Genomic DNA, 14796 nt, shown 5'->3' with positions numbered 1-14796 from the left:
AGTGTGGTGCGCTATACATACCTGTCACGTGCCGACTCGTCTCCGATCTTCAGTCTGCGAAGCTGTCTTCGGACGGCCGGGCCGAATCCCTCCGAGCGTCCTGAGTGCCGGCCGCCCTCTTCAGCATCATCAGATGCTCAGCCGCGATTGGCTGAGCACAGTTTGGCTCAGCCAATCGCGGCTGAGCAGCTGATGACAGTTCAGCCGATGACGCTGAAGAGGGCGGCCGGCACTCAGGACGCTCGGAGGGATTCGGCCCGGCCGTCCAAAGACAACATCGCAGACTGAAGAACGGAGACGAGTCGGCACGTGACAGGTATGTATAGCGCACCACACTTCCGGGTACACGGGCGGGGGTGGTGGGACACGGGGAAGGGGGCCATTCACAGACATAACATACATTACAAAGTTGTATAACTTTGTAATGTGTGTTATTCTGTCAATAATTCTTTACCGCCGCACTACCCCTTTAATAGGCAGAGGACAAGGAGATCTCTGCTTCACTGCTCTGATAACCCCTGACCTCTGTTCTCCGGTTGCTACAATCAAGTAGAAAAATGTGCAGAGCTCTATCAAAAGTTCAGGGGCTATCAGTGCAGGAGCAGTGAAACAGAGATCTCCTTGTCTTCCTTTTTAATTTTTTTTTTGTGTAGCAGCATGTAAGAGAACATTGGGTCACTCACACACTGCAGTACATGAGAGGTTAAGCAGAAGGTAGTCTGCTCCTGCTCCTACAGTATGTATTTAACCATAAGGGCTCCTAATGGGCCCTTAGGCTGGGTTCACACTATGTATATTTGAGGCTGTATTTGGTCCTCATGTCAGGTCCTTATAGCAACCAAAACCAGGAGTGGATTGAAAGCACAGAAAGGCTCTGTTCACATAATGTTGTAATTGAGTGGATGGCCACCATATAACAGTAAATAACGGCCATTATTTCAATATAACAGCTGTTGTTTTAAAATAACAACAAATATTTGCCATTAAATGATGGCCATCCACTCAATTACAACATTATGTGAACAGAGCCTTTCTGTGTTTTCAATCCACTCCTTGTTTTGGTTGCTATACAGCCTCAAACATACAGCCTCAAATATACGTAATATACGTAATACAATAATAGTTTAAATACAGTGGACTGACAGAACAAGCAGCCATTGGCTCTCTGCTCTGCCAGTCACTTTGGTAGCTCCAGGCAGGATTTTGCCTCTGGTCACAAGAGATTTAATTTTCTGGCCATATTACTGAGCCTATATATAAATATGCATATGTGCTTTGTATTGTGCAAAGGGAAGGGGGGGCCCCTTACAATTTTTTTGCTATGGGTCCCCATGAATCCTAGCTACGCCCCTGAATAGAGGTTCTACACCTGTGCTTTATATTGCTCTTTTACATTGAATACCCCATAAAGCAAGTACATTTAAAAAGTACCCACTAAAGGAGAAAATAGAAATGACATTTTTAATCCTGAGCCATTGTGAACCTTGAGGCTGGGTTCACACTATGTATATTTCAGTCAGTATTGTGGTCCTCATATTGCAACCAAAACCAGGAGTGGATTAAAAACACAGAAAGGCTCTGTTCACACAATGTTGAAATTGAGTGGATGGCCGCCATACTGTATAATGGCAAATATTTGCTGTTATCTTAAAACAACGGCTGTTATATTGAAATAATGGCCGTTATTTACTGTTATATGGCGGCCATCCACTCAATTTCAACATTGTGTGAACAGATCCTTTCTGTGTTTTTAATCCACTCCTGGTTTTGGTTGCAATATGAGGACCACAATACTGACTGAAATATATGTAGTGTGAACCCAGCCTAAAGGTCCAAGTATAACTAACATAGTTACACTTGTAGGACATGTCAAGTTAAATATCTTTACAAATACATTCATTTAGCAAACTTGCCTCCTTCTGATATGCTGCTCTTTCTCTCTCACTGTTGACATATCATTATCTAGGTTACCAAATTGCTAAAGTCCTTTATAAATGTAGTAAAAAAATCTCAGCACTCACCACATGAGTTTTTGCTAAGTAGGGTAACATATGAGTATAAGTGAAAAAGGATGTTTTTCAGCCTCCTGGCCTCTGTCAAGTAACTGACAAGTTAGTTAGTTGACAAAGGCTAGGAGGCTGAATTGCGTCCTTTTTTTTGTATACTGATATGTTACGCAACTTAGCAACAATTCAGCTGGTGAGTGCTGGGACTTTTTCACCTCATATATTGGACTTGGCAGGGTTGTGGATTATAGTGCCACTATGGTTGTTTTCCGTTTATTTACAAATAATCAAAAGACAACCCAGTCTAGACATAATAATGATAGGGTACCATTCCACATGGTCTAACTGCAAAGTACATCCTTTTCAAACTTTTACCACTGTATGGCAGTAGAGGTGGTTATGGATTATGTATAACAATAACTGAAGCCATGTTTACATGAAGCTAACTATACACATAATCATATATGTACTAATTCTCATTTACGTGCCAAGTTAGCAGTTTTTTCATAATTGTTATTAAAATTGTAATTCTTACGTTCAGATCTTTAAAGCTTAGATAATGTTTTGTTTAAGGCAATTTTTAACAATGGCCACTAAATGTTGGCACCATAGCATATACCTGAAGGCGCCTCATTTTACAGCCTATGGTAAAATTACATTTTATCGCCTTATTATCACTAGTAAGAAGGTTAATGACAGAATGGCAAGGTCTGTGGTACTGCATGAGTCAGCATGGGAAGCTTGCATAGGGAAAATATGTTTTTAAATTTAGGGGGAGATTTATCAAAGGGTGTAAAATTTAGACTGGTGCAAACTGCCCACAGCAACCAATCACAGCTCAGCTTTCCTTTCAGCACTGCCTAAAGCTGAGCTGTAAAAAAAAATGTCTAGGCCCCTTCACCAAGAACCAAGTTAAAGGGACCTGTTACCCCCCGTGCCGGGGTGAAGGCCACCCGACCCCCCGCTAGAGCCCAGGATACTAACCCCATCTTGCCAAGTCACGCACCTGGAGCCGGTCTTGGGACGGAGATATCCTTGTCGGAATCCCGGCACGCGCACTGCATAGATGAGTCCAATGCCCATTCTCTATGGGCGTCGGACTCATCTCTGCAGCGCGCGCCGGGCTTCCAACAAGGATATCTCCGTCCCGGGAGCGCTCCAGGAGCGGGACTTGGCGAGATGGGGTAAGTATCCAGGGCTCTAGCGGGGGGTTGGGCGGCCTTCACCCCGGCACGGGGGTGACAGGTTCCCTTTAATTGTATGCCATTGTCCAATCTGTTAAAATATAACAATATTATTCCCGTATAGTAAACAGCGTAAATGAAAAGAGGAAAAAAATCAACAGGATTGCAGATTTTTTTTAAATATCCCATACAGCCCCACAGGTGAAAAAAGAGCAATCTTAATCATAACTATTTGCAAAAAAAAACTTTACTGTAAAAAATTAAAACACTGAAAAATCTATTTAAACATGGCTGTGGTTGTATTAGGATCGACTTATAGAATAAAGAATGATATGTCAGTTTTACCGTAAAATGCATTATGTAGACGTGGGCACCCCCAAAAGTTACAAAATTGCATATTCTTAGGGTTCCGTCATATATTTTACAGTACATTGAAAGACGCCATTACAAAGTACAATTGTTCCTGAAAAAAAGTCCTTACATGGGCCTGTAGATAGAGAAATAAAAGTGCTAGAGCTCTTAGAACGCAAGGAGGAAAAAACGAAAATGCAAAAATGAAAATTAGCCATTTAGTCCATTTTGGGCTGGGTCTTTGAGGGGTTAAGTGATGTACAGCAAAGTGGGGAGCCAGATATAGGCAGTGACCCCTGAGTATATTGGAAGGAGTATCAAGATCAGAGGGGTTGAAATCCATACCATCTAATCTTCATTTTATTTCAGGAGATAATATGGCCTCAAACCAAAGAGGTCCCTCCTAATAAGTGGTATCATGTACCAAAACTCAATTCTGATAAAAAAAAAATTCCCCCATAATATATTGGTAAATTGAGAGATACTTTGAGTCATGTATATTTACTTTTTCTCACTGGCACATTTCTCTAGCTTTGAAGGTCATGTGGGTTACACAATACATAATTCAAGACATATTAATTTCACCTATAAAGCCTTCCTATTGTCACCATACTGCAGCTATTATATTTCTAATGAGACGCCATAAAACATGACCTATCTACATACTGGATGCAGCTGACTGGGGGATAACAGTACACATTTTACTTCCTTTTTTATAACTTAGATATGAATAAGGTCTTTAAATGAACCATGCAGAAAAGAGTTTCAAGTTATACTGTTGCAAGAACAAGTAAGTGAACCCTTTCAAGTCTGAATGTCAGCATTGACTACTAATGAAATGTGGTTTAGTTGTTGCAGAGACAAAATTGGTAAAAGGCAGGCGGTGGTGGGTGAGAAGATAACAAATAAGTGAACTCACCCATCCCTGTTCCTCTGTAGCGCCACTCCCGGGTCTCGCAAGCTGCAACGTCACGACCCAAGCTGAGTCATTGCCCGCCCAGCCAATCAATGACACCGCCCCAGTCACTGGCTGGTTGAGCGGGCAATGACTCAGTCAGGCCATGTCGTTGCTGTTGCAGCAGCTGGGTACATGACATACCCGGTTTCCTGCAGAAAGTGACAGCCGGCAGTGATGAATGGGACACTGGAACAGCGCAACAGAGGCACAGGGATGGATAAGTTCACTTGTTTGTTTTTCTCACCCACCCCCACCCGCCTGCCGTATTTTACCATTTGTGGGACTTTAAAGGGGTTGGCCACTTTATAGTAAAATAGATCATTATACGGTATTAGTAAGTGTACTCACTGTATATACTGACAGCCAGCTCCCTGTGTACCTCATAGAGCTAAAATCAGACTCCCCTCCTCCAGGCTGTGCTGCCCTGCTCTGTGTTGATTCTGTCCATAAGATGGCTGACATGGAGGGGCATGTGACCATGCCCCTGCCCCAAGTGTCCAACACGGAGCCTATATATGCCTATGGTGGACACTGGGGGGCTGGGCTTGGTCAAATGCTTCTCCATGTTGGCCATTTTATGGACAGACTCACCACAGTGCAGGACAGCCCAGCCTGGAGCAGGAGAGTCTGATTTTAGCTCGATGAGGCACACAGGGAGCTGCTGTCAGTAAGTGCAGTGAGAATACTTAATATTGTACACTGAGCAAGTTTACTATAAAGTGTCCAACCCCTTTAAGTTGTTCCCTATCCAAAGAATAGTGGATAACAAGCCAATCCCAAGATTGGGCACATAATTGGCCCTTCTTGTCCAGCATTTTATTTGTTTTCTATGGGGCTGTTGAATATTGGCAAGCACTTTTCTTTTCATGAGATGAGACAATGCAAGAGGAATCCAAACTCACTATCTCACTATACAGAGCATATGCACACTCATATACAGCTGAAACAAGTGTGCATGTGTATAGGGAGATCAGCAGAGGTAGCACTTAGCCAAACAAGTGCTCAACCACCATGCTATGTGTATGACCAGTTAAAGGAGTACCTAAAAAAAATCTTTCAAATCAACTGGTGCTAGAAATTATACAGATTTGTAATCTACTTGTATTAAAAAATCTTAAATCTTCCAGTACTTATCCGCTGCTGTATGTCCTGCAGGAAGTGGTGTATTCTTTCCAGTCTGGAGAGCAGGAAAGGTTTTCAATGGGGATTGGCTACTGCTCTTGACAGTTCCTGTAACGGACAGAGGTGGCAGCACTGCGCATTGTCTCAGACTGGAAAGAATACACTGCTTCCTGAAGGACATACAGCAGCTGATAACTACTGGAAACATTTTTGCTGGAGTATCCCCTTTAGAAAAGATGCTTGAGAATTTACTAAGTGCTACATCAACGGGTTCCTTTTTTAACACATAATATCCTCCAATTGTTCAATTTTCCTAAATTGCTTTCTGCTTCTGGTGTTAATCACTTTTCAGTTCTGGAAGTAAACGTCAGATATTCTGGATTGCAGGATCACAGATTAAAGTCATTTTATTGCATTTTTTTCCTCCTTTTCCCCCATTTTGCAGGTAATGGGTTTTTGATGTAATCTCTTTGCTTACCTTTTGTCACCTACTTCAGTACATTTGTTTTAAATAGAAATCTGCTCTTGTGTGAAGTGTGGTAAATGTTATTCTGGAGAACAATAGCTGATGTGCAGGGATAAAGGTCTGCTGCTTGTCAGAAGAACAATGAATGAAGCAAATGTCTACACAGACCAACCTGCCAGCGACTGAAATATGTTCCAGGAGTCGTCCCCTATTGTCATGTAAATGAGTGAGACGACAATACCGTCATGCAAAGCTCTGTCACAAGAACAATGACATTTCAAGTCTTTCTAATGTCTCTAAATGCAAAAAAAAAGACACTCAGCACATGTATGAGAAGTGATGTACGCCAGACACACTAAGGGGAAATGAAAGCAAGACAAAAATGGCGCACGTCTTTCGTAAGCATTGTGCCCCTCTTAGGGTATGTTCACACTCCGCTTAAAGAAGTGGCATGTCACTCCTTTGAGTGCAGAGCGGTGGCAGCGGAGGAGCGTGCACCCTCCCATAGGCGGGCAATGACACACAGAGAAAGGCAGGATTCCAAGCCGAATTCTGCCTAATTTACTCAGTGTGAACATACCCTTACTGATAGAAGACATCAACTTTGTAGTTCATTCATTGGATAAAATATGAAGCACCACACACATTTTTCAGATACTAATGACTGCCCCTTAAAGGGTACCAATCACCTCAAAAAGGCCCTAAAGCAAAGGAAACGTGCTGGTTCATCACCCAGCACGCTTCCCAAACATACCCTTGTACCCTGTTTAAGTAATCCGGTGGCTTACTTTTATAATGTTCTGCGCTGTATGCCAATTGTGGCCAAGTAGTCATCTGGGCGTACGTCTTCTCCATGTAGTCACGGTCCTGGACGGGCTGTGATGTCACACGGGGCCGACACTGCACGTCGGCGCCCCTACGTCTTTACTATGTTACGCATGTGCAGTACAGCGGAGTAGATGCTGCTGTAATATGTCACACAGGCGAAGAGGGGCGTGATTACAGCGATGAAACCCGCTCAGGACCATGACTACATAGAGAAGACATACGACCAGATGACTACTTGGCCGCAATTAGGATACAGCGTGGGACTTTATAAAAATAAGATTGCGGATTAATCAAACAGGGGACGCAGGGTACAGGGGTATATTTGGGAAGAGTTATGTACCAGCTTGTTTCCTTAGGGCCCTTTTTGACGTGATTGGTTCTCTTTAAGGTGGCCAAAAAGTTACAAAAAATTTACAAGAACTGGAACCCCTATTCATTTCAGTCACTGGTTCCAAACACTGGTACCCACGCAAATGCCAGCAATGATTTGGCTAGAGTAAGTGCCAGCATCCATGCCCTGAAAAGGGATTTAAATACCTGTTGCTTTAACATAAAAAAAATTCCTTTTTTTCCACAATCCAAAAATATGCCCTTGATATGTGAAGGCAGCATAAAGGAAAATGGATCTTAGATGTACTACACAATGCCATGTGTCTCATCAGAATGGGAGCACAGATGGACGTTAGTGACATCACAGGGTATAGGATATAGTGTGCATATTGCTATATTTAACAGGCAGACATATGACTCACGTGAATACATGACATAAAATCTTACGTTTACAGCATGACTCACACAGGATACTATTATTACAGCTTTATGGATGAAGACAAAGTTGAAATATTGGGCATATGCCCGAATCACTCAATGCCAATGTCAATTCCAAGGCTCATAAGTTAATTCCACACAGAAGATCCATGACAGAACGTGGCCAGGGTATAAAACCGCAGCTGCGAGGCATAAAGGTTCTCGCTGAACTGATGTGTGTTGCCTGAATCCACATTTGCATTGTATATTTGAATATTTTTCAACCTTGGCTTCAGTAATCTGAATGAGTTCAGGTTACAAAAATAAACGTTTCTCCATTTAAAAAAAAAAAGCTATAAACTTTCTTCTCATTTCTTATTCAGATTAATTGCCTTTTTCTCTGTGATGATACATCAGGTTTTTACATATGCAGAATATAGCCCCCTGACACCTGGGTCTGCAGCAGCCCAGCAGCTCACCTTGACTAGTAGACTAGCGACTGCTATAAAGGAAGCAGAAGTGTCATGGCTGCTTCCTAAACTTTGAATGCAGCACTCCTTGCTGTAGCCCACTGGGGGTAGGAGCCCACAGAGTGGTGGCGCTTTGTTCAAGGAGTGTTAAAATCTCTGGCCAGATGCCTCTGCCGTGTGGTGAGGCGTCAGATTTTTTGTTTTTGTTCACTGTGTGTTCAGTTTTCATGTTTGTTTGTCTGTCACACGTATCTTTCAGGTGGTGGTGTCCTTGTGTCCTAGAGGTATACAGGAAATGTGTGTGGCCCTCAGATCTTAGTATTACTCCCAGGGCCGTATTTGCCACTAGGCACCCGTGGTCCGGTGCCTAGGGCGGCGCCCTGCGGGGGGCGGCACCCGCAGGACACATTTTTTGTATTTTTTTTTTGTTAACCCCCTCTCCGTCTCCGCTGACGTCTGCGCCAGGGGGTGGGGGGTTCGATCGGTTGGCCGGGGTGTAGATTTGCAGCCAGGGTGAGCTTCCGGCACATTGAGCCTGTCACACAGACTGGAAGCTCACAGTGCAGCCCCGCAGTGCAGGGGAGGAGTCCGGGTGCCGCGGGGCTGCACTGTGAGCTTCCGGCCTGTGTGACAGGCTCAATGTGCCGGAAGCTCACCCTGGCCCTGCAATGGGGGGGACCTGCCTGCCTCTTCCCCCCTGCTGCTGCCTCTGCTACCCGGCTGCTCCCTCTGCCCCTCGACCGCTTCCCCTGCTTCTCATCTGCTCCCCCTGCCACCCACAGCCTCTCCCCTGCCACCCCCAGCCTCTGCCCTGCCAGCCTCTCCCCTGCCACCCCCAGCCTCTGCCCTGCCACCGCCAGCCTCTCCCCTGCCACCCCCAGCCTCTGCCCTGCCACTGCCAGCCTCTGCCCTGCCACCCCCAGCCTCTCCTCTGCCACCCCCAGCCTCTCCCCTGCCACCCCAAGCCTCTCCTCTGCCATCCCCAGCCTCTCCTCTGCCACCGACAGCCTCTGCCCTGCCACCCCCAGCCTCTCCTCTGCCACCCCCAGCCTCTCCCCTGTCACCCCAAGCCTCTCCCCTGCCATCCCCAGCCTCTGCCCTGCCACCCACAGCATCTCCCCTGCCTTGACATCCCCAGCATCTCCCCTGCGACCCCCAGCGTCTCCCCCTGCCCTCAAGCTTCTCCCCCTGCCACCCCCAGAGTCTTCCCCTGCCACCCCCATCTTCTCCCCCTGCCACCCCCAGCTTCTTCCCCTGTTGCCCAGCTTCTCCTCCTCCCCTTGTGGCCCCAGCTGCTCCTCTTGTGGCCCCAGCTGCTCCCCCTGTTGCCACAGCTGCTCCCCCTGTCACCCAGCTTCTTCTCCTGTCACCCCAGTTGCTCCCCTGCCCCTGTTACCCTAGCTGCCCTCCTCCCCCTGTCACCCCAGCTTCTCCCCCTTCCACCCCCAGCTGCCTCCCTTCCCCAGTCACCCCCAGCTTCCCACCTGCAGATGAGTTGTGGTCGGAGAAGTCTTCATGATGCTGCGCCAGATGGAGAAGAAAGCAAAAAGTGAGCGACGGCAATCAGAGATGTCACCTGTGAGTCATTAGTAACTGCACTGTAATCGCTTCTATAGTGTGCAGAGCCTGTGTACCATTGGGGTCTAAATGGTATTGTTTACCCCGCGGTCACTACAGTACACTAGCGCAAACTTTTAAACTAGGACCCAACTACAACAGTTGCAGGCACTACAACTCCCAGCATATCCTGAGGGCTGCAGACTGTCAGTACAAGCTGGGAATTGTAGTGCCTGCAGCTGTTGTAGTTGGGTCCTATACACTGGATGCTTTGTGGCATATAAGAATACATAGATCTGTGGGGGCTCAGTGTAAGGAAGTGACCCCAGAACATCACTAATAGGGGATAGAACAAAAACATCTCCTCCTATCCCCTATTAGTGCTGTTCTGGGGTCACTTCCCTACACTGAGCCCCCACAGATCTATGTATTCTTATATACCACAAAGCATCCAGTATATAGGACCCAGCTACAACAGCTGCAGGCACTACAACTCCCAGCATGTACTGACAGTCTGCAGCCCTCTGGATATGCTGGGAGTTGTAGTACAGTGAAGACAGATGTATTGCTGGACCTTCAGGGCTAATGGTTGTCACCCACAGATTGCAGCCACCAGGAGACTCTGCACACAGTGATTTATTAAAGTGTTGTCCTCTCAGAGACGTATGAATCAAGATGATGCACCTCTGTTCACACCGGGCGGAAAGTGCCAGATATAGGGGCCGCCTTAATCCCCTTCACCAATCCGTATGCAATAAAGATACTGACACCTCAGTTTCTGCTTAATCTTTCATATAAACTTCTTTGCAGAAATAATATAGTATAAATTCAACATATATCACCCGTGTGAATAACGCTTTCAGAGACTACAACTCCCAGCATACCCTGAGAGCTGTATAAGTGTAGGGGGTTCTGAGAATTTGTCACAGATACAGATGAATCCAGGAAAGGATGGGGTCAGCATGTTGTGTCTCATTGGTTCTATATTGGTGGGCCCCAAGGATCATTTTCTCTGTTGAGCCCCAGGTACCCCAGTCCCAGACACTGGACAGAAGCAGTCCCCAAACTAAGACGTCCCCGGCCTCCTTCTCCTTCCTCCATCACGTCTGTTTGATAAGAAGAGCGGGCATCAAGCAGAGCAGCACCCCAGTACCCAGCACCCAATACTACTGAGCAGAGCCTTGCTGCGCTGACAGTGGGGGGGTGCCGCTCAGTAGTACTGGGTGCTGAGGTACCAGCCTGCCAGCTGTGCCAGGGTATGCACCATGCATGTAACCTGCCAGTGACTGGAGGGGTATCCAAGGTGCCTAGGGCAGCATGAACTCCAAATACAGGCCTGATTACTCCTTAGTTGACACTGGGTTGGTAGCCCCACTGGAAGCAAGTCTGGTTCTCGCTAAGCTTTGGTGAAGGGGAAGCATCAATCCTGGAGCCTTCTGCCCCAGATTAGAGGGGAATGGTTTGAGGGAGCCCATCTTACCGCAGCCTGCAGTCTTGCCCATTATAAGAAAAGTAAGCCATTCTCTCTGCTTTCTCTCTGGAAGATCTGGCTGTTGCAGTTTTTATGCAACTGCAGATTTTGCTGGGGCAATTATACTAGTAGGTGTAAATCCGGAGTTGTGGAGTCGGAGTCGGAAAAAATGTACCAGCTTTAAAAAAAAATCTTAGAACAATTTAAAATTGAGTTTTGATATGAATTTTATAAGTTTTGCTCATCAATATATATATTACGAGCAACATTCTAATAGGACACTGCCCCTATTAGATAAGGGTGGTTGGGGAAAAGTTGTTGGTTTATTTGGCAGTTTGTTTCTGAGCTGGAAGAGTCCATTGTGTGTGGGGAGATCTGTGCTGTTCTCTTTCTTCAGTGTGCTATGGCTGCAGCAGGCTGTGCGTGTAGGTACTATGGCTGCAGCAGGCTGTGTGTGTATGCTATGGCTGCAGCAGGCTGTGTGTGTAGGTACTATGGCTGCATCAGACTGTGTGTGTGTGTATGCTATGGTAGGCCCCCGCACCCACAGTGACCCCTCTATTCTATCACTATGTGTGACTTCTCTATATCACTATGTGTGACCCCCCTCTATATCACTGTGTGTGACCCCTCTATATCACTATGGCTGACCTCTATATTACAGGTGTCTGGCATTGTTAGCAGTGTATCTTTGTGTATGGTGAATATTTAGTTAGAAACATAGAAGATTGTCAGCAGGAAAAGACCACCTGCTCCATCTAGTCTAGTTGTGAGTAGTTCAGGACATGGAGGCTGGAGACTGGCTGCATCCACTGCACACACAGGAGATGCTGCTTTATATCTTTCCTCATTCCCTCAGAAGTCGCCTCAGGATCATGTAGGACATTAGGGAGAAGCTGCTGAGCCTGTGTGATAAATAACTCCCCTGGTATCTGACTGGCCATTTATGAAGGAGCAGGAGTTGGAAATCTGAGTCGGTCCTGATAAAATTCAGGAGTCGGAGCTGCGGCTTAACGACTCCACAGCCCTGTGTAAATCACTGAAAAAAATCTACAGCTGGTGTACATTTCTGCGCCTGCCGTGCGCAAGTCCATCGGATAGACATGCACCTCTTAGTAATTCTGGAGGAGTGGATGGAGGAGGGCTTTATTTAACATCTAGATAAATTTCCCCCTGAGTCAATCTAAACACACATAAAAAATTGCAGTACTCACACTAGACACTAGATGTCAGTATAACAAGATACAATTCAGTCAAGTGAACACTGATGCATGTAACTAAACACACAGCGTGTATGGTAATACCGGTAGACCCCCATTACCTGATGGAGGCCAATATTTTATCCTGTTTGGGTGGTTAATGCCTGGGATTCCATTTATTTGCTTTATGCTGTTCTTTATTGCATGGTCTAAATTTTTTAAACATGGGAGCCTATGTATCACACTGGCATCTGTCATAACTATACATCTATTAGGCAAGATGCTGTGTGAAAAGAGCCATTTTCAGTCAAAAGAGTAATTTTCATTGACCTGGATCCTGTTAATTTGCAATCTTGTATAAATACCCAGTAGATTTTCTGTTATCTGGGACTAATCAGAACACTTAGTAATAGAATAAAAATGTATCTGGGCTATTTCAGCTAAGTTCCCATGTACACAGCATTGTACTATGGAGGTATAAGAACCTAGAAGCCATTCAGGTATGCTACAGATAACTATCACTGCTTAGTCTGCTAGTACCTCTAGCAGAGCGATCAGTGACAGTCATCACCGCTCCCTGTGCTGAGGCTACAGCACACAGCCATAGTGACAGGCAGCTTCCCCTGGCAGTTCACAACACGAACATTGGGGACAGCAGAGGGGGCAATGTAAAGTTGCTGCATAGTCTATATCAGGACTCTGTAACCTGCAGCTCTGTAGTCTCAGATCACCTGAACAGCTGCAGGATCATGGCTGCTGCTTTCTATCTGTTTTATACAAAAAGGAATATAGGAAATCAATCCACAACTCTTATATCAATTGCCATCACAATATATTTGAGATTATCACAGAATGCCAAACCATCGTAACAAACACATTAATACCTTAACAAAAAATATATTTGTAACACATACTTGCTAACCAGAAACAAGGAATACAGTTTGTTACTATCATGCATATATGTTCACTAATAGGATCAGGTTCACAGATATTGTGTATCACATTACATAAGCACTCTGACCAACATGGCAGGCTAGGCCATTTGTCCCAGTACTTGACCTGCATATTCCAGGATAGGTTTATTTCTGTAATGACTTATCCAAGGAGGTATGTCTTATACCCACAAAGCTGTCACACATCTAGGGTTCACTTCTAACCATATAAATAACCCAAAATAATAGACAATAGATCAAACTAATGGTGCGTTTACACAGGCAGATTTTCCTGACAGATTTTGGAAGCCAAAGCCAGGAATGGATTTGAAAAGCGGCGAAATCTCAGTCTTTCCTTTATGACCTGTTCCCTGTTTATAGTCTGTTCCTGGCTTTGGCTTAAAAAATCTGTCTGTGTAAACGCACCAATAGACAAGACCAAGTATAGCAGCCTTTCCCCTATTACTTAAGGCCCTATTCCACAGGCCGACTTGAGGAGCAAACAATTGCTGTCAGCGCTCGTTTGCTCCTCGTTCCCCGCTCGCTGCCACCGCTATTCCACGCGGCTGATGCAAGCGGGTGAGTCCGGGGAGGGCCAGGGGGAGCTGCCTGGGTAATCACTAGATCGTCCGGGCAGCCCATAGCATATAGCAGCAGTCTGCTGCCGCTGCTCTCATTCCACGGAGCGACGGCAGCAGATTGCTGCTCTATCAGCCGTTTGTTTTTCAACATGTTGAAAAACAAACGACTGCTGATCGTTGCCTTCTATTCCACAGGACGATTATCGGCCATAACGGCTGATATCGCCCGATAATCATTCCGTGGAATAGGGCCTTAAGTCTAGGTCCCCCAGACCACTAAATGGAGATGAGCAGCACTCAGGTGCAATAATTCAGCATTTGAATGCCGGTGGCCTATGGCTGTATCAATGTCTTCTAGGACGCCCTAGGGCTGCATCCAACTTCGCCAGAAACTGGTATTCAAATGGTGAGCAATCACACTTGAGCACGCTAGGGTCCCGCTGAACTCGAATCACCAACCATATTGTTTTACAAATTCTTTGGAGCGAATGCCAAGCTGTGCCAATTGCACATGACCGTAATACACAGTCCACATACTGTCAGCAATTGTGGATCCATAATTGTGGACAGTATTGGACTGTATTCTATAGGCCAACGCACACAACCATGGATTACATGATCCCTGCATTCTCTGTGAGTTTAAATTGCAAAGAGTCTGGACATGACATTATACAGTGTGGATTTGCAATATAGACTTCTACACTATTATTGTGGGCAGCCCATGGACCATCGAGGCATTACAGATCTGTTTTTGCACACCACAGGACAACAGTATGCAGGAGCAGGAGGCCTTTAGCTGTGTTCACACATCTTCCATCTATGATGCTAACATTTTTTCAGTCCGTTGGGCACGGGGCTGCCAGTTTAAAAGCTGTTTTTTAGGACAATTACTGCATCACCTGCCAAACTGACCCCAGGACAGAT

This window comes from Dendropsophus ebraccatus, chromosome 13, assembly GCF_027789765.1.
Source record: "Dendropsophus ebraccatus isolate aDenEbr1 chromosome 13, aDenEbr1.pat, whole genome shotgun sequence".
NCBI lineage: Eukaryota > Metazoa > Chordata > Amphibia > Anura > Hylidae > Dendropsophus > Dendropsophus ebraccatus.
Note: the sequence above shows the minus strand (reverse complement) of the source record.